The sequence below is a fragment of the Entelurus aequoreus genome, linkage group LG12, assembly GCF_033978785.1.
Source record: "Entelurus aequoreus isolate RoL-2023_Sb linkage group LG12, RoL_Eaeq_v1.1, whole genome shotgun sequence".
NCBI lineage: Eukaryota > Metazoa > Chordata > Actinopteri > Syngnathiformes > Syngnathidae > Entelurus > Entelurus aequoreus.
This window is the reverse complement of record NC_084742.1, coordinates 34,094,683-34,122,301: the sequence shown is the minus strand read 5'-3', so window position 1 is coordinate 34,122,301 and position 27,619 is coordinate 34,094,683. Positions and strand designations below refer to the sequence as shown.

Genomic DNA, 27,619 nt, shown 5'->3' with positions numbered 1-27,619 from the left:
TATTCCAAAATGTCTGCTTCAACCCGTGACGTCACGCGCAAACGTCATCATACCGAGACGTTTTCAGCCGGATATTTCACGGGAAATTTAAAATTACACTTTATAAGTTAACCCGGCCGTATTGGCATGTGTTGCAATGTTAAGATTTCATCATTGATATATAAACTATCAGACTGCGTGGTCGGTAGTAGTGGGTTTCAGTAGGCCTTTAAAGCGAAACATGAATGTGAGGATGGCGCCGCTAGCATGAATGCTACATGGACAGCAAACAGAGGACAACAAACTATGCTGAATGAGTTTATCTGAGTTTACCACAGATAAATTAAAGAATGCCTTTTGGAAATGGACAGCCACCGTACATAGAACATTTAACATCTGTGAAGACCAAGTGCTACAAGATGTTGTTCATATCACCAACTAACATTGTACAAACTAGAGGTAGTTTGTACAAAAAAGAGGTCAGCGCTGTCAGCCGAAAAGGTAAATAAGCTTGTTTGTGTAACCGAGGTTTTGTAATTAGATGAAGCCCCACAGAAAAGACAGACACTAACAACGGAATCGAGAGACACATTCTTTATTGACAACTGTCACAGTTCTTATCAACACACTGACTTCTCGTCAAGGCACCTTCTCTCAAACACAAACATATGTAAAGTTGTTTATGGGTGTCTTTATTACATGATCTAATAATATACTGTACATCAAAACATCATGTACATGTGAACACATGTACTCACGTGCACAAGTACATGCGTACACACAGGGAGCGTATGAGGCGCCGTTGTATGAGTGTTTCAGTAGTGTGTGTGAGAGAAACATTTCAGTGCAGCACGGTGGCAGAGGGGTTAGTGCGTCTGCCTCACAATACGAAGGTCCTGAGTAGTCGTGAGTTCAATCCCGGCCTCGGGATCTTTCTGTGTGGAGTTTGCATGTTCTCCCCGTGACTGCGTGGGTTCCCTCCGGGTACTCCGGCTTCCTCCCACCTCCAAAGACATGCACCTGGGGATAGGTTGATTGGCAACACTAAAATTGGCCCTAGTGTGTGAATGTGAGTGTGAATATTGTTTGTCTATCTGTGTTGGCCCTGTGATGAGGTGGCGACTTGTCCAGGGTGTACCCCGCCTCCTGCCCGATTGTAGCTGAGATAGGCTCCAGCGCCCCCCGCGACCCCGAAGGGAATAAGCGGTAGAAAATGGATGGATGGATGTGAGAGCATTTCAGTAGTGTGTATAAGAGTGTTTCAGTAGTGTGTGTGAGAGAAAAACATTTCAGTTGTTTAAGTGAGAGCAGTTCAGTAGTGTGTATAAGAGTGTTTCAGTAGTGTTTAAGAGAGTGTTTCAGTAGTGCAGGGGTCACCAACGCGGTGCCCGCGGGCACCAGGTAGCCTGTAAGGACCAGATGAGTAGCCCGCTGGCCTGTTCTAAAAATAGCTCGAATAGCAGCACTTACCAGTGAGCTGCCTCTATTTTTTAAATGTTATTTATTTACTAGCAAGCTGGTCTCGCTTTGCCCGACATTTTTAATTCTAAGAGAGACAAAACTCAAATAGAATTTGAATATCCAAGAAAATATTTTAAAGACTTGGTCTTCACTTGTTTAAATTAATTCATTAATTTTTTTACTTTGCTTCTTATAACTTTCAGAAAGACAATTTTAGAGAAAAAATACAACCTTAAAAATTATTTTATGATTTTTAAACACATATACCTTTTTACCTTTTAAATTCCTTCCTCTTCTTTCCTGACAATTTAAATTAATGTTCAAGTAAAAACAATTTTTTTATTGTAAAGAATAATAAATACATTTTAATTTAATTCTTCATTTTAGCTTCTGTTTTTTCGACGAAGAATATCTGTGAAATATTTCTTCAAACTTATTATGATTAAAATTCAAAAAAATTATTCTGCCAAATCTAGAAAATCTGTAGAATCAAATTTAAATCTTATTTCAAAGTCTTTTGAATTTCTTTTAAAATTTTTGTTCTGGAAAATCTAGAAGAAATAATGATTTGTCTTTGTTAGAAACATAGCTTGGTCCAATTTGTTATATATTCTAACAAAGTGCAGATTGGATTTTAACCTATTTAAAACATGTCATCAAAATTCTAAAATTAAATTACTAATGATGTTCCATAAATTATTTTTTAATTTTTTCAAAAAGATTCGAATTAGCTAGTTTTTCTCTTCTTTTTTTGGTTGAATTTTGAATTTTAAAGAGTCGAAATTGAAGATAAACTATGTTTCAAAATGTAATTGTCATTTTTTTCGTGTTTTCTCCTCTTTTAAACCGTTCAATTAAGTGTAAATATCATTAATTATTAATAATAACATAGAGTTAAAGGTAAATTGAGCCAATTGGCTATTTCTGGCAATTTATTTAAGTGTGTATCAAACTGGTAGCCCTTCGCATTAATCAGAACCCAAAAAGTAGCTCTTGGTTTCAAAAAGGTTGGTGAGCCCTGCAGTAGTGTGTGTGAGAGAAAAACATTTCAGTTGTTTAAGTGAGAGCATTTCCGTAGTGTACGTGAGAGGTAATTCCGAATAATGTCCCTAACCGCCCCTCACAGGGGCACTTTCACAAAAACAGTCCAAGAGAAGCAACTAACAATTTTCAGTCATGTTGTTGTTATGGTAGAATATACATTCAATGACAGCTAATGTTATTTGTGTCTCCTGACGTATTTATCTACTGGCTGATTTGCTCTTGCTCGCTGCTTACTTGCTGCTGTCAAGCCACTTCTGTTAAAGTGTACGAAACATTTCTTGTTTTCTTGTTTCACTTCTTCACTTCCTGTTCAGTAAACAAATGTCGGCCTCCTCTTGCTCTTGGGGTCACGCTGAGAGCTCACCGCGTGTTTCGTGGCTTCTGCTCCTACATGAACGCGTCAAACATCACGTAGGAATAAAAAGCCATAAAACACAACAGCAACATTCTGACAGGAGTGAAAGCAGCTGATTGATTCTCGCCACTGCTCATTTGAATGAAGTCAAAAGTCTACCTAGCAACCAGATAAATAATTATATTTTTAGACGTTGCACATGAATAATATCAGAGACAAATTACAGTAGAGGCAGGAAGGTTTGTGCAGTCATGCTGCAGAAGAGTGAAAAAAGGAACGAAGATCTCTAAAGAGCACCACGACTAAGTTGAATATGGACCAAGCTACAAGTTGTCGTATGAATATGTATTTTGTTACTATACATCAATGACATTCATCACCAAAAATATCATATAATATCTCATTAAGCAGACATGCTTCATGCTAAAATCAACTTCACGCCGTAAAAAACGTTTCCTGCAATAAATATACTGTCATGCCTTTTTTTATGTCCAAGCAGAAGCAGAATAATATGCTAAATATGTATGATTACGGTTCTCTTGCTTTGCATGTTCATGATCTTATACAAGTTTTATAATGTCATGTAAGACGTGACTGGCGAGGTAACGACGTACAAGCCTGTGTTTTACCTTGTGAAAAAAAAAGAAAGCGCCTAATATTATTATTATTATTAGTATAGGTAATCTCAATCTGTTTTAGTGATCTGTTCCAAAACCCAATATTACGACAACTCAAGCAATTTTTACCATGAAAAATAATTTGAAAACCAATCAATGTGTTACAGGCACCAAAAATTATAAACACATTTTATAGAGAATAATTACAGTTTCACATGCAGAAAATAAGATGAATAACCGGTACATAAACATGTGAATTAAATAAATAAAGCAACAATTAACATAATTTTTACTTTTATTGAACATTCTTGTTGGCTATGAGTAAAGAGAGAGTAGGAGAGAGACATCATACTTTAATACCAGTTATTTCTGAAATTCAGAGTGTTTCTCAGCATCTTTATCAAAGTGTTTTCTTTGGTTGCATGGAGGATTATTTTGTACTAAAAACAGAGATTAATTCACCAAAGTGTGGTTGAACAATATTGCAGTCTAAAACATCACATTAGTCAGTATAAACAAGTATCAAATAACTATAGTTGCATATTATTTACACATACAAAGTTTACAAAGCAAAGACGTGTTAGAAAGAATCCAGCAACAAACGTGTCCGCATCATTCAATTTACTGCGTCATGAGCTTAACTTCAATAATTATTGTGGCCACTTGGTGTCGCCAAAAACAATTACCACTCCACTTCAACTTAAAGACAGCATATGTCCATTCCAGATGGTTAATAATACATAGGTTAGTGTTTTTCATATAACTACCATTGTTCTCTGTTTGAATAATTTCACCTGATCAAAATTCTTTTAACAATCCACATTACAAAATAATACAAGTATGTATGATTCCCGCTGATATCATATCGGGTCAATATTGTTATTAGGGTTGTACGGTATACAAATACTAATAAAGTACCGCAGTACTAATGAATTAAAAAAGGTACTATACTGCCTTTGAAAAGTACCTGTAATGACCAATGTATGACCCTGTAACTACTTGGTATTGAATCGATATGTACATTTGTAGAATCACCCAAAACCTATGTAAAGTATCCAAACAACAGAAGAATAAGTGATTATTACATTTTAACAGAAGTGTAGATATAACATACTAAAACAGCAAGTAAGCAGGTAACAGTAAATGAAGAAGTGGACAAATAATCCATCCATCCATCCATGTATTTTTTACCGCTTGTCATATTTTGAGTAAATAATCCATCCAAAACATTTGGAAATGACACAATATGTTACTGCATATGTCAGCAGCCAAATTAGGATCTTCTGTAATCCGTTTGCTTACTTACTACTAAAAGACAAGTTGTCTAGTATGTTCACTATGTTTTTTTTTGCAATAAGAAACATATGTGCAATGTATCAGAAGATTTTCTGTTAAAACAAAGCTATGATGTAATTTTTTGTGGTCCCCTTTATTTTAAATAGTATCAAAGTACCGGTACCAAAATATTGGTATCAGGACAACCCTAATCGGCTCAAAGCTCCAATATCGATATCGTACCAGAAGTGACAAAATTGTATCAGGAAACCCCTAACCGCGAGGGAATCATGCAAAAAGTAAGGTGGAAACTAAAAAGACTACGGCAGTATTTACGTTAAGGATATCTAACAATTAGTGACTTTTTGTTCAGGCGTGATCCATACATACCTTTATGGAGAAGTGTATAAATATGTATTTTCTGTGCAATTTCCTTGCCTCAGTCATCACCTTCTTGTGGATCCTGTGCCAAAACAAAACAAAAATCTTTAGACGTGTCAGAGTGACAAGTAGCGTACAGGAACAAACTATCTGAGTACAAAAGAGGCTTAAATCTTCCTGCAAAAAGCAGATACGAGCAAAAAATCGAACTATGCAATGGAATAGATCCCTATACTTCATCAAAAAAGATTTGTCGAGTGATAACAAGGATTACGTCGGTCGCGTTCCCAGACGTATCGCACTATTGTGCTCCAGGCATCATTCTACACGACAAAACAGATGGAAACTTGGAAAAGCTTCTTTGTGTGGCTGGGTCAAGGAGATTGGTATCAAGATTCTCCCGGGTAAATCACGCATCGTTTTTGCTCGTGTAAAGTTGCATTTCATGATTTAACTTCGCGTCCACTGCCATGTTTGTTGCTGTTGAACGCGCCGTTTATGAGTAGCGTGTTTTTCCCCATCTTTATCAAAATATAACTATAGATGTCAACATTGTGTATGTGCTGAAAGCTTCATTTATGATTGTGGCCTTTGGTAAAAGCTTAACTCTTTTAGGTTTTGCTCACATTAGCTTTCTTTTATTTAGGATTTGGTGCTTTTCGAAACCCTTGCAGCAAACATGTGTTTAAGAAATACGAATAATATTAAGATAATACTTAAACGAGAAATAACAAACGTTAAAAACATGTCAAACAAGTGATCACTGCAAAATCATGCATTCTTTGACTCTGCTCCCTTGGACTGGAGTGTGAGCTGCATGCTTTTTCTCGTCGTCCTTTCGTAAAATCTTGCACTCTTCCGCTCTTTTTGATTACCTCTCGAGGAACTCTGAAGAAACGTTTATCCTTTTTGTGATTTCAACTATTCGTACAGCCGAAAACAACACAGGCATAGGGCAGTTTTTCTTTGAGAAAGGCTAAATGGCGCCTAGTACCCATCGAGCACAGAGCTAGCTTGACCACCACACATATTTAATGGGCGGGATTTGAGGCGGACGTGACGTCAGTAACATCCAAGAAATTGATGTCAGTTTGGCATCCGAACTAACCCTCCTCAGATGCAAGTTGACTTTTGAGGCTAACATGTTACACATCTCCTTTGAACAAAGATGGCTCACAAAGCAATGTTGGATCCTGTAACTAATAATAATAATAATAATAATAATAATAATAATAACAATTACACATGAATAATAATTGATAATCATGTAAAATAGTCAGATGACAAATGTTAAAAGTCCTTTGAAAAAATGCTTAAAATGTAACAAAGTGAACTAATCGCGCATTTGACCTGAGCTCTTCTGCTTTTATGTTTTACTCTTTTAAATCTCAAATTATTTTTACTTTTATCCTATTCTTATCGTGTCTGTTTTGTTTTTTATTATATTACCATGTTTGTACTTCAGTGCTGTTAGTCTCCTGCGTTGGTGAGCCAAGGACAATTGTCCACCTCAGTTGACAATAAAGATGTATTCTATGTAATTATTTATTCTACTTTTTTTTGTTATCTATTGAAAATGTAAGCACTTGACGATATCGCACATTTACTTTACATTATGTTTTCGACATTGTTTTCCTCCGTTTGTGCATATGTCCAAAGTTGCGACCCAGGGTGGACCACTCATCTCTGCATCAGTTGGGGACGTCTCTGATTGATTGATTGATATTCGTATTTATATTCTTTTGTTGTACTTTCTGAGAAACAGCGTCCTCTGCAGCGGACATGATAATAATAACCTAAGTAATTCATGTTCCAATTGTGATCCAGGTAAGAATCCTTTTAGATGTGTTGTGATGCAAGCAGGCACACAAGTACACAGTGCAAGCAGGTACACAGTATATACAGGTACACAGTACAAGCAGGTACACAGTATATACAGGTACACAGTACAATCAGGTACACAGTACAAGCAGGTACACAGTATATACAGGTACACAGTACAAGCAGGTACACAGTATATACAGGTACACAGTACAAGCAGGTACACAGTACAAGCAGGTACACAGTATATACAGGTACACAGTACAAGCAGGTACACAGTATATACAGGTACACAGTACAAGCAGGTACACAGTATATACAGGTACACAGTACAAGCAGGTACACAGTAGATTGTGTATTTACAGTCCAGTCAGCAAGAAAGAGGCCAAGCAAGTGGAGAGCCTGTTGTTAGAAGACATGATCCATAATTAATAATTGATGATGTCCATGATTATACATGGACAATACTGATATATCACATGTTGCATTATTTAAATGTAAGAAGTGAAAGATGTGCAGGTGCTGCATCAGAGAACGATGATGATCCTTTCCACCCCGCAATGAACAAAATAGCTGTCATATATTTTGTAACGTGCATTAATTTAGATCTATATGTTGTGTATGTTATCTATGTATCTGCATTCAATTATACAAAATATATATTATTAATATACAATATGAAATGTTGCAATCATAATCAGCAAAGGCGTGGATTTTGTTTTCCTTGTTCAATATTTTAAGGAGGACCAAAGAGTCGCTTCTCTATTAACACATGTCAGCAAAGGAGTAATTAGGTTAGCTTTTCTCAAAACTTTTATGTGTCGGCTTTTAAAAAAAAATGCATTATGTCGTCTGTCACTCCGACTGCAGCCCGGTTTGACCTTTTATGGATGAGTTCTGATCTTGTCATTGATTGGACTTTAATCTGAGGGCTTAAGTGCTCATGAAAAGCTGTCAGGCGAGCACAAAGGTCACTTTGTTGCACTGGAGGGCTTCTGATGAAATTACAGATAAAAGAATGTGGTCCATATTCTTCTTTATTATTCATTGCCTTTCATCTATATATATTTGCTAAATATACATAGTATAAATCAGGCTACACAAAGTGCGGCACTGAGACACCAAATTTATTTCGAAACATTACAACAAATGTTTTAGGACCACAGAATAAACAAGATAGCAAAAAAAAGTTATCATAGCATGGCATACAATGACTAAAATAATAAATGAAAATACTGTTTTTTGAAGCGCTATGATAATTTTAGTTACTAAAACACACACACACCTGTCATGCTTTAACCAGCTTGGATGCACACATTTCACACTTGGAACCAAAGCCTGCAGATTGTGAGACGAGAGTGCTGGACAACAACCCAGAAGCTGTCAGCTTGTTGTCCAGCGCGACTCTCAAGGCACAGACGTGCACGTCTTTATGTTTCCATTCTCTGCCAGGGTTGTAAAAACAAAGTCAACATCACTCATGTGATTGACTTGCTGTTGTTCCTTTACCTTAGCTGTAAATGTTTACCAAGAAGGTGTGTTGTTATACGTCAGTGATCAGGTCAATAATATTGTCAGTGCAAAGAGAGTGAAGATCAGACTGTGAATGTTGTACTCACTGACTAATTCCACTTCAAAATAAAACTGACTGGACTTTAAATCAAACTTGTATTTATTTTGTACAAATAAATAACGTATGTTCAAATACAATATTTAAAAAATGTTCCTGGTTGACTTTTTTAAAGAAGAAGTTTTGTGCAAATAAATGACATGCGTTCAAGTAAATAATTAAAAACGTTCCTGGATTACATTGTGACAATAAAATTGCATTTGTGTAAAAATAATATAATAATAATATAATCTTTAGCTAATTTTAATAATGCAAGCGAGCAATCACCTGTGATTAATCATAATTAGTTCAAATTCCAAAAATGTGATTAATATATATATTTCGATATTGTCGATCATAACATTCTATTAGAACGTATCAAAACACGTATTGGTATGTCAGACTTAGCCTTTTCTTGGTTTACCTCCTATCTTACTGACAGGATGCAGTGCATCTCCCATAACAATGTGACCTCGGAGTATGTTAAGGTAATGTGCGGAGTTCCACAGGGTTCGGTTCTTGGCCCTGCACTCTTCAGCATCTAAATGCTGCCGCTTGGTAACATCATACGCAAATATGGCGTTAGCTTTCACTGTTATGCTGATGACACCCAACTCTACATGCCCCTAAAGCTGACCAACATGCCATATTGTAGTCACCTGGAGGCATGTCTCAATGAAATTAAACAATGGATGTCCAGCAACTTTTTGCATCTTAACGCTAAGAAAACAGAAATGTTGATTATCGGTTCTGCTCGACACCGGCACCTATTTAATAAACCACCTTAACATTTGACAAGAAAACAATTAAACAAAGCGACTCCGTAAAGAATCTGGGTATTATCTTCGACCCAACTCTCTCATTTGAATCACACACCAAATGCAGCTGAGATAGGCCCCAACATCCTCATGACCTTGAGAGGGACAAGCGGTAGAAAATTGATGAATGGATTAAGAGTGTTACACAAACAGCCTTCTTTCATCTCCGTAATATCGCTAAAATGTGTCCCATTTTGTCCACCACCGACGCTGAGATCATAATTCGTCTTGATTACTGTAACGTATTATTTTCAGGTCTCCCTATTTCTAGCATTAAAAGATTACAGTTGGTACAAAATGCGACTGCTAGACTTTTGACAAGAACAAGAAAGTTTGATCATGCACTGGCTTCCTGCGCACTTAAGATGTGACTTTAAGATATTACGACTTACGTATAAAATACTACACGGTCTAGCTCCATCTTATCTTGCTGATTGTATTGTACCATATGTCCCGGCAAGAAATCTGCGTTCAAAGAACTCTGGCTTATTAGTGATTCCCAGAGCCCAAAACAAGTCTGCGGGCTATAGAGCGTTTTCTATTCGGGCTCCAGTACTCTGGAATGCCCTCCCGGTAACAGTTAGAGATGCTACCTCAGTAGAAGCATTTAACTCCCATCTTTTATTTTATTTTGTTTGCTCTAGCCTTTAAATAGACCCCTTTTTAGACAAGTTGATCTGCTGTCTCTCTTTTCTGCTCTGCCCCCTCTCCTACCGTCCAATTTATTTTGAGGTGAAATTAGTCAGTGAGTGTTAGATATGTTGTGACAGTGAAAATAATGGTGCTGCTGTAATATTCTATTATATATTTATTATATGCACCACATTGCTTGATGTCCTTTAATGAGACGTTTTATGATCTCTCCTCAGTGACTGCTTGGACTCGGCTGAATTTGCCGCTCAAGGTCAAGAGAAAGGCAGCTCGAGCGGGTGAAAATCCCCCTCCCCGGCCCCCCAGGCCCCCTGCCCAGCAGACGCTAAACAAAAGCATTTATCTACATCCTTCCTTTAACCACACAAGGTCGACTATGCCTCCACAATTAGCATGCATGTGATGTGGCCAGCCTTGCCTGATGGGCTTCTGACGTGCTAGTCAGTGAGCCTCCAAAAGCGCTAAAGTAAAAAAGAACAAAAAACACCCCCAAAATTTGCAGGTGTTTATTTTTTTTACTTTTTTACCAATCTCATGGGTGGGATTAAAGACAGGAGGGTACATTTTTATGGAACATCTCTTGTTGATTACCAACACTTATTTTATGTTTACACTGCAGGTCTTTATTTGTTACTGATATGTGACATGTATGTAATGTTTTTATGTCAATATAAACTATTCTTATTTGTTGACATGTGTGACATATATAATGTTTTTCAGTCAATATAAACCAACACTAAATTGGCCCTGTGAATGTGAGTGTGAATGTTGTCTGTCTATCTGTGTTGGCCCTGTGATGAGGTGGCGACTTGTCCAGGGTGTACCCCGCCTTCCGCCCGATTGTAGTTGTGATAGGCTCCAGCGCCCCCCCGCGAATCGAAGGGAATAAGCGGTAGAAAATGGATGGATAAACTATATTATAATAATTTTGTCTTATGTGACATGTATGTAATGTTTATGTCAATATGAACTATTCATTTTTATTGTCACATGTGACATGTAAGTAAAATTTTTAATGTCAATATGAAATATTTTTATAATTTTGTCATATATTACATGTATGTAATGTTATGTCAATATTAACTATTCTTATTTGTTGTCACATGTAATATGTATGATTCGTATTGTTTCACTCACATGTGACATGTATATAATATTATTCTGTCAATATGAACTATTATTTTTGGTCACATGTGACATGTATATAATGTTTTTTTCTGTCAATATGAACTATTCATATTGTTTCACTCACATGTGACATGTATATAATATTATTCTGTCAATATGAACTATTATTATTATTTTACTCATATGTGACATGTATGTAATGTCTAATGTCAATATTAACTATTCTTATTTTTGTCATATTTGACATGTTTGTAATGTTTTTTCTGTCATTATTGTGACGATCTGTCACTTCATTTCTGTTTGTCTCCTTGGTTTTTGTATCACTTCCGGTCAGTGCTCTTATTTTGTTAAATTTCCTGTTCCGCGGAGCACTGTTTTCTCCTCACTTGCCGTTGATTGGCAGCCGGTCCACACCTGCTGCCAATCAGCATATGTCTATGTTTTCGCTGGAGCACTCCTCAGTGCTCGATGATAAACTCTTTATGTTTGGAACTGTTGTATGCAAGACTGCTACATTTCTCTGTTGATGATAATTAAAATCATCTTACCTGCTCATCCTCCTGCTGGTTCTTGCATCTTGGGGACACACAAACAGCAGCCATGCGAGTTCCTCACAATTATGATTTTTTTTTTTTTTTTTTTACACATATGTGACATGTATCTAATGTCTAATGTCAATATGAACTATTCTTATTTTGTCCCATATGTGACATGTATGTAATGTTTTATGTCAATATTAACTATTCTTATTTTTGTCATATGTGACATCTATGTAATGTTTTTATGTCAATACGAACTATTTTTTATTTGTCACATGTGATATGTATGTAATGTTTTATGCCATTATGAACTATTATTTTTGTCATGTGTGACATGAATGTATTGTTTTTCTGTCAATGTGAACAATTCTTATTTTTTTGCACATATGTGACATGTATGTAATGTTTTATATCAATATGAACTATTCTTATTTTTGTCATATCATGTGACATGTATGTAAGGTCTTATGTCAGTATGACCTATTCTTATTTTTGTCATATGTGACATGTATGTATTTTTTGTCAATATGAACTATTCTTATTTGTTGTCACATGTGACATGTATGTAATGTTTTTTGTAAATAGGAACCATTCTTATTTTTTTACACATATGTGACATGTATGTAATGTCTTATGTCAATATGAACTATTCTTAGTTGTTGTCACATGTGACATGTATGTAATGTTTTTGTCAATAGGAACCATTCTTATTTTTTTACACATATGTGACATGTATGTAATGTCTTATGTCAATATTAACTATTTTTTATTTTGTACCCATATGTGACGTGTATGTAATGCTTTTATGTCAATTTAAACTATTCCCTTTTTTTTTTACACAAATGTGACATGTGTGTAATGTCTTAAGTCAATACAAACTATTCTTATTTTTTACCCACATGTGATGTGTATTTGATGTTTTAATGTCAATAGGAACTATTCGTATGTTTTTGTCACATGTGACATGTATGTCATGTTTTTATATCAATATTAACTAGTCTTATTTTTGTCATATGTGACATGTATGTAATGTTTTTCTGTCAGTATGAACAATTCTTATTTTTTTACACATGTGACATGTATGTAATGTCAATATGAACTATTCTTATTTGTTGTCATATGTAACATGTATGTGATGTTTTCTTTGTCACAATGTTATGTCAATATGAACTATTCTTATTTTGCTGTCCCTATGTGACATATTAATAGTAATTGTTATATGAACCAGAATCAATCCCATGCTATACTTTTGTTCAACTAAATGACAGTCGTGTGCATGAACGGAGGCAGCAGCACAGCACTTCCGACACGTTCCCAGCGTACACGATCCAGGACGTAATTACAATTCTCTAAAGACATCATTTGGGAAAACAAATTAGCGTGATGTAAATATAATTTACACTTGACAGCAATAGAAATTTCACCTCGGAGCCGTCGTGCTTTGGGATGCACAGAAGTTACATGCATGATCACCGCTAACAAATCCAATTAAGCACGGATAATGTCAAATAAATCTCTTCTTCCGTTTTGTATGCTTTTCATTGATGATGAAATATTTCTCTACTGAGAAGCAGCGTCCTCTGCAGTGGACATTTGTTCTTTCTCTATTTCTTTTGTCAGCGCTACACACTTGGGGGAAAAACTTTCCAAAATAATTAATTGCTGTTTTGCTACAGCAGCATTGCAGAATTAAAACATATATTTTATTAAGTGGCATTGATTGCATTTTCTAAAATAATTGAATGTGACAACAGAGGAAAAAGTTGTGTTTGTGTGCGTGTACATACGCACACAAACACAATACACTTTATTTGTGCTCTGTCAAAATAATAACAACACAAACTCTATCAACATCACGTATCATTGCAGCAATTTTAGATATTAATGGCTGAGATAAGACGTAAATAAAAATATTTTGGGACGTAAAATAAATGTTTTAAGTATGTGATCGCTATAAACAAGTTTTATAAAAATACTTTTTTCTGTGTGCAGCATTTTGTGGCCGCTATAAACAAGTTTTGCAACAATACTTTTCTATGCCAAAGACATTTTTGTGGCTGCTATAGACAAGTTTTATAATAATACTTTTCTATGCGGAGGACATTTTTGTGGCCGTTATAAACCAATGTTATAACAATACTTTTCTATACGGAGGACATTTTTGTGGCTGCTATAAACAAGTTTTGAAACAATACTTTTCTCTGTGGGGGACATTTTTGTGGCTACTATAAACAAGTTTTATAATACGGTAATACTTTTCTCTGCTGGGGACATTTTTGTGGCCGCTATAAACACGTTTTATAACAATACTTTTTTACGCGGAAGACATTTTTGTGGCTGCTATAAACAAGTTTTGCAACAATGCTTTTCTATGCGGAGGACATTTTTCAGGCAGCTATAGATACGTTTAATAAAAATACATTTCTCTGGGGGGACATTTTTGTGACCGCTATAGACAGGTTTTGTAACAATGCTTTTCAATGTGGGGGACATTTTTGTGTTGGCTATAAACAGGTTATTATGACAATGCCTTTCTGCTCGAAACAAGTTTTATAACAATAACCTTTTTTGTGGGGGACATGTTTGTGGCGGCTAGAAACTGTTTTTTTTTCTATTAATCTTTATATGTCTTACTTGTATTACTTGCATGACTCCTACTATTTTACAAGTTGTATTATTTTTATTTTTCCAACGTTCTTCAGATGAGACATCTGCCTCAGGGGTTATCGGCCTTGCTTGTGGGGGCGCTTTTGTGTCAGCGTCCTGGTGGCCATGGTCTCATGACCTCCTGGTGCAGATGGATCCTGTGATTGTGTTTACTCACATGTCTCCTCTGTACTCAGCCATGCAATCATTTGTCCATATAGTTGCATATGTGTGTATGTTGTGTGTGTGTGTTTGTGTTTGGTATCTGTGTCTGTGCGTACGTATGTGATAATGGGGGATATGGGTCACCGGCAACAATCCCTCTAAGGTGCGCGCCTGCGCAATTGCGCACTGCTCACGCGTCCTCTGCGCACAGCAAATCAATGCCGCACAGAAAATCAAAAATCCCATCTGAACTCTAAACGAAATGAACACATTAAAATTGATTCTGTATGATTTTGCAATGCAACTCTGTGAGTGACAGGTGACAACAAGAGTGGCCCCAATGAATAAAACAATCCTTGTCAACACAGTTCAATTATCGTCTGTCGAGACACTTTACGGACAGGAATTCCATCAATCACTTTATTGAGCAAAAACCACACCAAAAACATGAGTAAAAAAACTTTTATCAAGAAAAACTGGTCATTTTCTGCCATACAAACCAGGCTTAAACCAACTTTGTCATCCGTCATATCAACAGAAGCCGCTCGCTCTGTCTCACCTGCACCAACACACGCACTCATGGCACTTAGCCAGTGCTGCGTTTATGGCCACACAAAAAGTCGGACAACCCCAACGCCACACATTGTGTAAATGCCAGGTTGTAACACTCTGACTCCTCAATCAGATGTGGGCTTATTTTACTGCCATTTATTAAGGATGTTAATCAAAGGATATTATTCATGAAATGTTGTCACTAGATTTCATAAATGCTAATAAAAAGATGTATTTTACAGACAGAAAGTTACAGGAACTAAATGTAATCTCTGAAAGGGGTAACATTTCTTTTAAAGGCAGGACCTGCAGCCAGACATACAATACTAGCACATAGGTCAGGAAAAACATGTTTTTTTGTTGTCATTGTCAGGGGGCAAAATCCCTTATATCAGAAAATAATTTTAATAAAACATTTAAATTGTTATGATGTCAGGTTTGGGACAGGTGTGACGCTGGTGTGGCCACAGTGTGCACGTTTGATGTTGCTCACATGTGCGCCACTGAATGCTCAGGGAGTTTGTGCGTTTGCTCACACACATGAAAAATTAGAGGGAACATTGGTCACCGGGTATTATTTTTAACTTTGTAAAGCACTTCGCGTTGCATTTGATTGATTGATCGATTGACAACAAAAACCGTTCCATGCAGGGGACATGTTTGTCGCCATTACAAACAGGTTGGACTGTAGCTAGAAAGCATACATGCCAAATGCAACCATTCTGGCAATAAACCCTTCTTTCTGTTTGTATGCAATAACTTAGACTGTGCTTTGTCATCTGCTCGTACGCTAAACCTAAAATGATCATGGATGTCGTAAAACATCCCTGAGGCGTAACAGCGTGACGCTGCGACATGCTTCACAAGGCTGCTAATGCCCCCTCTTTGTAATGGCAGCCGTGTAGCTCCGCTTGACGGGCTGCCAAAGGGGTGTTGTGTTATTGCGGAGCCAATCAGCCACAAAGTATTTGTGGCTCCTATTTCCTTGCTGCTAATGTGCGATCCTCCCCAATGCCACATCTAAATCGACTGTTAACGCCATGCGGAGAATCCCAAAGATGCATCGTCGACATCCCTGTTGCCGTGGTGATGTTTATCGGCACGGATGCGGTCGAATGGGTTATGATGCTTTTACTGCCACCCTTAAATCACCACAAGTGATGGTGCTGCCGATTAGGATGATGGTGCTGACGTGACCTTTGTAGGGTTGGAACTGCTTGCCTTAAATGCACTTTTAGAAGAAGGTGTGAGGATCTCAGTGTCTCTTTACTTCTTCTAAGTGGAGGCTGAGGTGCGAGGAGAGACATCTGTTCAAAAGAACAGTTATTGGCCAGAGTCTTAGAACGTTTTTGTGCTTGTAAGTTGACCTCAATAAAAAACACAAAGAAACCTATGAGCACGGTGTAGAAATGAGACACACTTTGCCCCCGTTATCGGCCAGCACAGATGTGCCTCAGCCTTCTCTGGGCGCTCCCGCTCGCCACATCCATCAAAGAAGTGCATCTTGGGAGACTGAGCGATTGGAGCGAGAGCCAGGCCCACCATCTGCCGTCATTTAGAATTAAATGACAGACCTCAAACCTCACGGGGGCTCAGCTCATTCCTCTGCCAACATCGCTACTGTGTCAGACCTTTGTGTGCTGGAGTGTGACTCCAAGAGAAGCCTGCAGTGGATTTGGTCTGCAAAGCACAGCCGTTTACTCCGAGGAGCCAGCAGGTGGAACCAGATGTCTTCTCGCTGATTACGGCAGAGTTGGACGATCTGCCTGAGGGTTTGGCTGGAAAGCAGCTCCGTGTCGACTTGACTTGATTGGAAGGAGATGGAAGTTTACGAGCTGTCTGCAGGCTGCATCCATCATCCTGCTGCTAATTGCTATTTTACTATACACTGTTTGCAAAAGCCACAACGTTGCAATTTAGCACTTCTCCCAAGGTGCATATTAGAGAAAATGAAGTAGTTAACTACATGAAATCAATAAAACAACTACGACACACGTGATGAACGAGCCACCAGACTCATAAAACAATATGAGCCTGATCTACTAAAGATCCAGGGCAGATCACACGCTGGGTGATCCATTTGGCATAAAGAAGCGCATACAAAATGTCAATGAATGAATGACACGGTGCTTCATGTGACATTTTATCACAAACTTATTTCTGGCCTCATATCTGCTCCATCACTGGGAAGAATATCGTGGCCAATTTCGCTAACTGTTAATGCTGCCCCCTGTGGCGCGCATTATTAGTGCTGGTCTGGTAAGGCAGTAGTACTGGCTTTGAATCCCCATCAGAGATGTCTTAAGAAGGTTGGCAAATTTATTTTTTAATTATGTCAGCAGGGCCGCTCACACTGGTGTATGAATGTGAATGAATGCTTGCTGCTGGTCGGAGAGGCGCAAATTGGCAGCCTGCACGTTTCCGGCATACTTGCCCAGGACAGATGTGGCTACAAAGCCATATGTTTATTATTATTACTATTATTATTATTATTAAATGTAGCTTACCACCAGCAATACCTTTATTATTATTATTATTATTATTATTATTATTATTGCTAAATGTATCTTACCACAATCGAAAGCTCTATATAAATCTAATCCATCAATTAATTAATCCATGTTAAATTTGTTATTTTGTACCCCCAAAAATAAATAATTTATTAATTTATTCTCCACTAATTTGTTTTAGGAGAAAACATGAATCAAATGAAATTCTGGTTTGAATAAAAAAAGTATAAAAATAGTTTCCCATAAATAAAAATGAGTGGCCATCAGAACACAATTCTGCTTAGGACCTTAATTTAGCCAGGGGCTAAATTCCTGCTAAGATTCCAAATAACAAATACTAAATAGTATGTACAAAGTATACAATTGTGTGTACCATTATTGGGCTATTGTGGGTAACAACTACGACTGTGTGTACGATTGCTAACAAGTACTAAATAGAGTGTACAAAATGTAGTATACAATTGTGGGTACTATAGGTGGGTGATGAGAACAAAATAGTGAATACAAAGTAGAAAATTGTGTGTACTAATATGTTGTGGGTAATCTACTAGGACTGTGGGCCTGTAGTTTGTGTGTGTTAAAACATGTGCAAACTTAATAAGAGATAATGGGAATAAAACAATTTAGCACACGTAGTTTGATTTATCAAGACTAAAACTGTTCTGTGATCGCTGTTTCGTACGTCTGCAAAGTGCGTGCAAACTCACACAGTTACAGACACAGCTGTGAGGAAGAAGTTGATCGCGCTGCAGCTCTTTTCTCCGTGTTAACATATATGAACTGTCAAAAATAAAAATATTAGACTTATCCTGTATTCAGCAAATATCATTTTATGATTTTATAGCTGCTGGATGATTTAAGGGGTTGACTAAAACTAATTACATTGATGTCTTTTGGTGACTGTTGGTAATAGTACACAATGTATTAGTTTGCACACGCTGTTTAGCACATAGTATTTAGATCGGGGTGCCCATTAGGTGGAACAGAGCGAAGGGTGTGTCAGTCAATCGCCGGCCAGGCATTAAAAAATAGTCCTAAAAATTTGCGATAATCAATCTTCACTATGAAGTCACGTTCGTCACTTGATTGACATTCACGGCACCCAAGGATCTTGTGAGATGACGCTGGTTGCTGCGAGCTCAGTATGAAGAAAATAAAACGACCGGCAGGAAGGCGAGAAACACTTTTTATTTCAACGGACTCTTGCGCAGTACCTGCTGTCAAAAGCCTGAAGACCGACTGCACAGTTCCTGTCTTCACAATAAAAGTGAAGTCTCAAAAAGCTAGCGCACACAAGCTAGCAAGCTACGGAGTTTGCCGTCAAGTGTATTTCTTGTAAAGGATACGAGTATGGAAGCAGGACAATTAAGAAGCCAAAAACCAACCACTTTCATGTGGAATCAGACCAGTGCTTCTCACATATTTTCTGTTACGCCCACCCTCGGGAGAAGAAAATATTTCCAGCTCCCCCATTCTCCACCGTGACTGTAAATAGTATGATTTGTCCATAAAATTGTAATAACTACACCTCTGCATAACATTGTAAGCTTATTAACATTTAAGGAAACAACACACCGGCCTTTCCTCGTCTCCTGCCATGGTTACAGTAAAGCCAAATGCTACATACGCTTCATCATATTCTGGTACGGCAAAAATAGTAGTGCTTGTTATAAATTGTACACAGAGGGCCTCCATGTATACCTCATCTGGGGTCACCCAAACAATTTTGTGGAATAGCCTTCATTTCTAAGAACAAGAATAGACTGTCGAAGTTCAGATGAAAGTTCTCTTTTTCTGGCCATTTTGAGCGTTTAATTGACCCCACAAATGTGATGCTCCAGAAACTCAATCTGCTCAAAGGAAGGTCAGTTTTGTAGCTTCTGTAACGAGCTAAACTGTTTTCAGATGTGTGAACATGATTGCACAAGGGTTTTCTAATCATCAATTAGCCTTCTGAGCCAATGAGCAAACACATTGTACCATTAGAACACTGGAGTGATAGTTGCTGGAAATGGGCCTCTATACACTTATGTAGATATTGCACCAAAAACCAGACATTTGCAGCTAGAATAGTCATTTACCACATTAGCAATGTATAGAGTGTATTTCTTTAAAGTTAAGACTAGTTTAAAGTTACCTTCATTGAAAAGTACAGTGCTTTTCCTTCAAAAATAAGAACATTTCAATGTGACCCCAAACTTTTGAACGGTAGTGTACATACATACTGTATATATATATATATATATATATATATATATATATATATATATATATATATATATATATATATATATATATATATATACATATATATATATATATATATATATATATATATATATATATATATATATATATATATATATATATATATATATATATATATATATATATACCGTAATTTCCCGACTATAAGCCGCAGGGTTTTGATGTGTAATTACCGTAGTACAGGGGTCACCAACGTGGTGCCCGCAGGCACCAGGTAGCCCGTAAGGACCAGATGAGTAGCCCGCTGGCCTGTTCTAAAAATAGCTCAAATAGCAGCACTTACCAGTGAGCTGCCTCTATTTTTTAAATTGTATTTATTTACTAGCAAACTGGTCTCGCTTTGCCCGACATTTTAATTCTAAGAGAGACAAAACTCAAATAAAATTTGAAAATCCAAGAAAATATTTTGAAGACTTGGTCTTCACTTGTTTAAATAATTTCATTAATTTTTTTTACTTTGCTTCTTATAACTTTCAGAAAGACAATTTTAGAGAAAAAAATACAACCTTAAAAATGATTTGAGGATTTTTAAACACATACCTTTTTACCTTTTAAATTCCTTCCTCTTCTTTCCTGACAATTTAAATCAATGTTCAAGTAAATTTATTTTTTTTATTGTAAAGAATAATAAATACATTTTAATTTAATTCTTCATTTTAGCTTCTGTTTTTTCGACGAAGAATATTTGTGAAATATTTCTTCAAACTTATTATGATTAGAATTCAAAAACATTATTCTGGCAAATCTAGAAAATCTGTAGAATCAAATGTAAATCTTATTTCAAAGTCTTTTGAATTTCTTTTAAAATTTTTGTTCTGGAAAATCTAGAAGAAATAATGATTTGTCTTTTTTAGAAATATAGCTTGGTCCAATTTGTTATTCTATTCTATTCAATTTATTTATTCTAACAAAGTGCAGATTGGATTTTAACCTATTTAAAACATGTCATCAAAATTCTAAAACTAATCTTAATCAGGAAAAATTTAAAGAGTATAAGTATAAGCTATGTTTCAAAATTTAATTGTCATTTTTTTCGTGTTTTCTCCTCTTTTAAACCGTTCAATTAAGTGTAAATATCATTAATTATTAATAATAACATAGAGTTAAAGCTAAATTGAGCAAATTGGCTATTTCTGGCAATTTATTTAAGTGTGTATCAAACTGGTAGCCCTTCGCATTAATCAGTACCCAAGAAGTAGCTCTTGGTTAAAAAAGGTTGGTGACCCCTGCCGTAGTATATAGGGGTTCCTGCTACCACGGAGGGGATTGTCGGGACAGAGATGACTGTTTGGGAACGCAAAGCGTCCCATTTATTAACTATAAATCCTTCAATCATTCAATCAAACTTTCACATCTTTGACATGGCGAACAGCATTTGTGCAGAGTACAAATAATACAACGGTGCAAAGTAATACAAAGTGCTCGCATGTACGTTATCAAAATAACGATTAAAGTCAGTCTTTAATCATTGTGTCATCGTCTTCCTCCTGCGTACTAAAACCACCGAAATCCTCTTCGTCGGTGTCGGAGAAGAACAGGCCGCATATAAGCCGCACCGTTGTATAAGCCGCAGGGACCAGAACGAGGGGAAAAAGTAGCGGCTTATAGTCCGGAAATTACGGTATATATATATATATATATATATATATATATATATATATATATATATATATATATATATATATATATATATATATATATATATATATATATATTAAGATGAGGTACATGGAGGCCCTCTGTGTACAATTTATAACAAGCACTACTTAGTTCTTACAAAGTATACACTTGTGTGTACTGTTAGTGGGTGTGTTGCAGGTAATCTACCAAGACTGTGTGTACAATTGATCGCAAGTACTAAATAGTGTGTAATATTAGTGAGAGATCTCCTAAGATTGTGTGTACATTTGTACTCACAAAATACTAAAGTGGTGCAAAAACGCTATATTTAAATGAGTATTTTGTGTGTACAACCTGCTGTCACCATGGAGACAATCATTTACTGCACATCCATTGCATCATATGCTCCAACCTGTGTTGTTTTGTGACATTGTAGAACATGGAACACACAAATATACTGTAATATGTTTTCGAAGCTATATAGAATTGTGATCTCGACAACAGAACTTATTTTCAGCACGTGTGCTCTAGGAGGTGCTACAGTGTTGTGATGGTGCATCTGGAATGATCGAGAGGGGAGAAAATGCAACTGGCAATAAGTTTTTTTCATAGGGATATGAAAAAAAAAAGAAAAGAAAAAGGGATATACCATAGAGGACATATTATTGAAATATCTATGTATTATTTTCTCCTATGAAAAAACAAACGCGATTAAAAAATAAAATGTCGGCAAACACCAAAATAAATCTATTGAAATAGTCTTAAGATATCTAGCAGTTATAAAATGATAAAACAAGATTGCTGAATAAACAATGTTAATAATAGTGACGTACAAAAATTTTGACACCCACAAGTTTTAATCATTTAAGAGACGCAATCCTCAGTGCATGAGTTTATAGATCATCTGTGTTTAACACACTCCGGAGATGTCGTTTCTTTAGGCAAGATGAGACTTAAGTACTACTTGAGCAAGTACTTGTACACGACTGGGCATGACGTTAAAGTGCATCCGGCAGTGGAGGCTCTTCTATGGGGGTCTTGGGGCACTAGGAGGTTAACCCCTTTACTACTGTTACCCCAGGTGGCCCTTGGCAAAGGCCTAGTACCTGACCGCTCCCTAGCCAGGGATACGGTGAAGACCTCAACGGCGGAGCAGGCGGAAGACGGTAGATTTAAGAACTACCACAACGGCTGCGATGGCGGAAGATGGCTGCAGCAGAAAAGGGTCCCCAGTCGTCTTGGACTCCATGCCACTGGACCCTGACCCGATTCTGTCAAGGATTGTGTGGTGACTGTCTGTGCACCAGTCTCCCCACGTTAAACAAAGTCACGCACAGGCATCCTCCATGAAGGGATACACCCCTACCAGGAGGATCGTCATACTCGTTTGAGTGACCGCCGATGACTTGTACACGACAGCTAATATGAGTCTGTCCGAAAACAGACTTTATTAATTTTTAATTTGGAAATGAGCCGTGGCGGTAAAGCCATCCTTCTCTTATCTGGGCGTAATTAAGCCGATAGTCAGCCGAAAGTCATGAGAATAAAGATATGAGGTATGAAGGCAGGTTATATTGGATTGCTATTTATAGACGAAAAGGTTTGCTTACATTTTATAGTAGACTCGCTTGTGTCAGCTTGTTGAATGTTTTTGTGAGAAGGTCAAAGGTCAGAGTCTTTCCATCCTTAAGGCTGGAATATACTCTCGCGTCATATAGTTTGCATCCCCTCTGACGGCGTCTTGTTTGATTCATAGTTGTTCCGTGGGGAAGTGTGCCAGACTTCTAATTCTCTTACACAACACTGAGGGACAGTGCCTCCAGAGGGGTAAACCGCAGCTGTCTTTGAATAGATATTTACTTTCTTGTGAAGAATGATGACAACCAAAACAACGACATCTCTGTCTACACTGGAACTAATCATTCAGAAACATCAGTTTACTTATAAACCAGAGGAAAATACCTTTGTGAAGATGGACTGTGCAAATTCTGAACAAGTTGCGGCAGAGGACACGGGATATATGGTATATGGTAAAGGGTAAATGGGTTACACTTGTATAGCGCTTTTCTACCTTCAAGGTACTCAATGCACTTTGACACTATTTCTACATTCACGCATTCATACACTGATGGCGGAAAAGGGGAACACAACTGACGTGGCTAGGATGGCAAAAGCTATAATCGAACCTGGAACCCTGAAGTTGCTGTCCACGCTTCCCCTCAACATACATGTACTGTATATATATATATATATATATATATATATATATATATATATATATATATATATATATATATATATACACACACATGTATATATATATATAAATACTGTATATATATATATATATATATATATATATATATATATATATATATATATATATATACAAAAAAACGATCTTGGTCTTGTCCAGCCACTCGGGCAAATCATATTGTTGATGTAGATGCCTACGTCTACTGTATAGATTTAATTTAGAAAAGAGAAACGTTGGATACTTCTCTTTTTGCCTTATTTGTATTTGACTTTAACTATTGTTTGACTATAATTTCATAAAACAAAATTAGTTTTTATTTTTAGTAATATAGAAAGTTATCAGAGCTGTCTATCTATTTTATGGAAACAATTAGTTAATCATAGAACTGGCACCCAATGTTATCGAAAATCGTTTTGAATCAAGAATCGATTCTGAATCAAATCGTTACCCCCAAGAATGGAATCGAATCATGTGGTGCCCAAAGATTCACAGCCTTAATATACATATATATTTATATACATACATATCTATATATTGTATATTGTCTATCTATATATTGTGTATATATATATATATATATATATATATATATATATATATATATATATATATATATATATATATATATATATATATATATATATATATATATATATATATAATGACAAGACTCCATCCTCCATGAGCAGCAGTTAGTCAGTGTTGCAAGGACTTTAAACATTTTAAATTGCCTGAAGGCCGACATGGGTCAACAGAAGTCACAATGAATAAAGGCCTTTGCGCCAGATAGATATGAATAGGAATTTTCTGCCATACCTGTGACACCTTCCTCTGTAAACATCCCAGGCCATGGCTGCAAATAAGCAGCAAAATTCTAATCCCTGCTTCTCCTCGGCCAGACGCCAGGAGAATAAAACGTTATTACACACAATCCTGTCTTTTCTCCGAGAATCCTTTGGGCTTTTATTTCATTCCATTATCCTCAGCATACCAAGACAGGGAATACGATGGCTTGTCGGGGTCGCAGAACAAAGAGGCAGCGTGTCGAGCAGAGGATTAAGTTAAGGGGATGTGGAATTAGAGGGAACATGAAGAATGAAAGTGAAACTACTTTATTATTCCCCTGTTCCTTTGGTAACAGCTTGAACTTTTGGTTTGCTAGTGTGTTTATTAGTTTGCATCACTAATTCATTGGTAATAGACTACTTCGTTAATTACTTATTTTCTTACGCTGAACAAAGTTACAGTGTTTACTTCCTGCAGTCTCAGTGCATTTGAAGAAGTATTGATTTTAAAGTACATCAAGTAAATTGATTTTAAAGTACATTGATTTTAAAGTACATCGATTTTAAAGTAACATTGAATACATTGAAGTATAATTAAAGACACTGACTTTAAAGTACATTAAGGGACTGATTTACTAAGGCAATGTCCACACGAAAACGGATACTTTATAAACGCATACTTTTGTCTGGGTTTCTGGCTCTTGTCCACATACAAATGCATACTTTTTGTCACGGCGCAAGCGCATGCCGCTGCGCATTCTTCAATGAGCCCCGCGGAGCGCACCTCGGGACACGCCCATGGCCGCTCATCTCCTGCACGCGTCACTCTGGTGACAGCAAGCAGCTGCAATCAATCAGCACTCAGCGCACCTGCCATTGATGAGCTTCCTGGGCTTCTTAAGCCAGTGCAGACCTGCGTTCCGGGCCAGAACGTAATCATCTGTCGGAGCGATCATCGTGCTCTATGCAACCTTGCTCTCTCTCTCTCTGTGTATTCTCCACCGTTGTGTTTAATTGGTCTCGTGTCTCCCTTGTCATCCTTCCTGCAGTCTGCCTTCGTTTCTATGTGACGAGCTGTGCGTCTCGTCTTCTTTGTACTTCCCCCGCATTCCTTCTGCTTCCCTGACTGCCTCTTGGATCTCGACCTCCCGCTTGGAGACGGACCTGTTGACGCTTCGCTATACCCCCCCGACTACCTGCCTGTCTCACGAACATTCGACCCTGGCTTTTTTCCTCAGGGACTTCTGCCTCTCGCTCAACACTCCCGGTAACACTCAACAATTAATTCCTACACATAGTCTTACACCATACACTCTTACATTTTTGTCACACTCCATTTCCTTGGCTTATTATCATTATTGTTTCATTATTATTATATATATATATATATATATATATATATATATATATATATATATATATATATATATATATATATATATATATATATATACTGTATGTATATATATATATATATATATATATATATATATATATATATATACTGTATGTATATATATATATATATATATATATATATATATATATATATATATATATATATGTATAAAATATATATATATAATAAATCATACAGCTTTATTATGCCCCTTGTTGTCTGTGCCGTCTACTCCCCCCGTACGTAACACTTTTGTCCTTAAAAACGCACACTTTTGCAAATGCTTTAAAAAACCCGAAAATAAATAAAGAATGTAAATTGTTGTATTTAGTAACCGATTAATTTTTAGATCAAACAGAGTAAAAGAGTAACGGAATCACTAAATTTTGAGGACGAAAAATGTGGAATCATGAAAAACAAACAAAAAAACATTCCAACACTCCATTAGTACTTTGTTGTTAAAGCTCGCAGTGTCTGAGGCATAGACTTAACGAGTGACAAACTGTACTCTTCAAAATCTTGCTCCGACTTTCTCTGATTGCTGTTTTCAGGTCAGCTGTGCAGGTTGGAGTCTTGTCATTGACCATTTTCTTCAATTTCCACCACAGATTTTTAATTGGATTACGATATTTGCAGGCCATGCCATTGACTTTACACATCTTTCTCCAAGTAATAATAGCAGCTGTTTGTATTTTAAATGGTTTTAATCTTCAAAGATTAACATACTTAAAAAGAGTTGACACATCATTACTGCACAATGCAGACTGAAATCTGCAACGTGCAGCTTGGCAACACTTCAGCACACTTCCTGTCATCCCTGACTGGAGTTAATGTTTGTAAGATAATAGCCCCCCGTTACCCCCTTCCTCCAAAACATCAAAACATCATTAGGCTACTGCATCTTCCTATCTCTCCTTTTGTTTCCGTGCAGCTCGACATTCTTGCATCATCTACTGTCCTGCTAACAACAGCTCTTTCTCTCCATCTTACCTGTCGGCTATCATCACTTGAGAACCCTTCCTCTTAATTCCATTCCTTTCATGTTAACAACAATCCCTGACACTAACAAGAATAATACACTTAGGTCTCTGCTGGGGAGTGTTTAACAATTTCATTTCATTAACAAGCTGCCACTACAATTCCACAAACGACATGTTGGATGGCTATAAAACTTAGTTTTAGCAATTCTTCAAAGCAGTTAGGAAATAATTCAGTTTGCTTAATTACTCGCTGCCGGCTTGTTGCACACAGTTAAAGCTGTAATATATTATAGACATAAGTAAGCCTGTCATAACCGCTTTGTTCACATTTATAAGCTTGAAAATAATTTAAAATAAACAGCCTGTGTCGCTGCTGCTGGACTCTGAAAAATGTTTTTGTGGCCCTAAACAAGATTTGGGCTGAGTCCCCATTTTGCTCTTTAAAATTACTAGCGTTTGATTTTGTAGGTTGCTAACCAGATTGAACCCTCCAAGGCTCCAAATTTAAAAAGCGGGATGTTCCGATTAACGGTATTAATGATAAACCGCGGTGAAATTCCCAACGGTCTGTATTACCGTTTCAAATTTGAATGATCGTAAAACAGTGATTGATTACCGCACTTTGAACAATTTAATTAACTTACGGTGATACTGCTCATTTCCTGGAGAAGCAGCTTTCGCGCTAATCGCTAATTAGCTTGATGCTATCATGAATACAATAGACATTGGCGTCTTCCGATAGAAGTATTTTTGTAGCAA

The 27,619-nt window shown here is 36.7% G+C and overlaps 1 long non-coding RNA gene across 1 annotated transcript in view; it reads right to left on the bottom strand.

Annotated features, from left to right (window-relative positions):
* Nucleotides 1-570: 570 nt before the first annotated feature.
* LOC133662812 (uncharacterized) overlaps nucleotides 571-27,619 on the bottom strand; it is a 59,082-nt gene continuing 32,033 nt past the window's right edge. Inside the window, exons 3-4 of the long non-coding RNA XR_009828168.1 lie at nucleotides 5,122-5,194; nucleotides 571-999 (exon numbers count right to left, since the gene is read on the bottom strand). This is a non-coding gene — a long non-coding RNA (uncharacterized LOC133662812). The remainder of the gene's footprint in view (nucleotides 1,000-5,121; nucleotides 5,195-27,619) is intronic.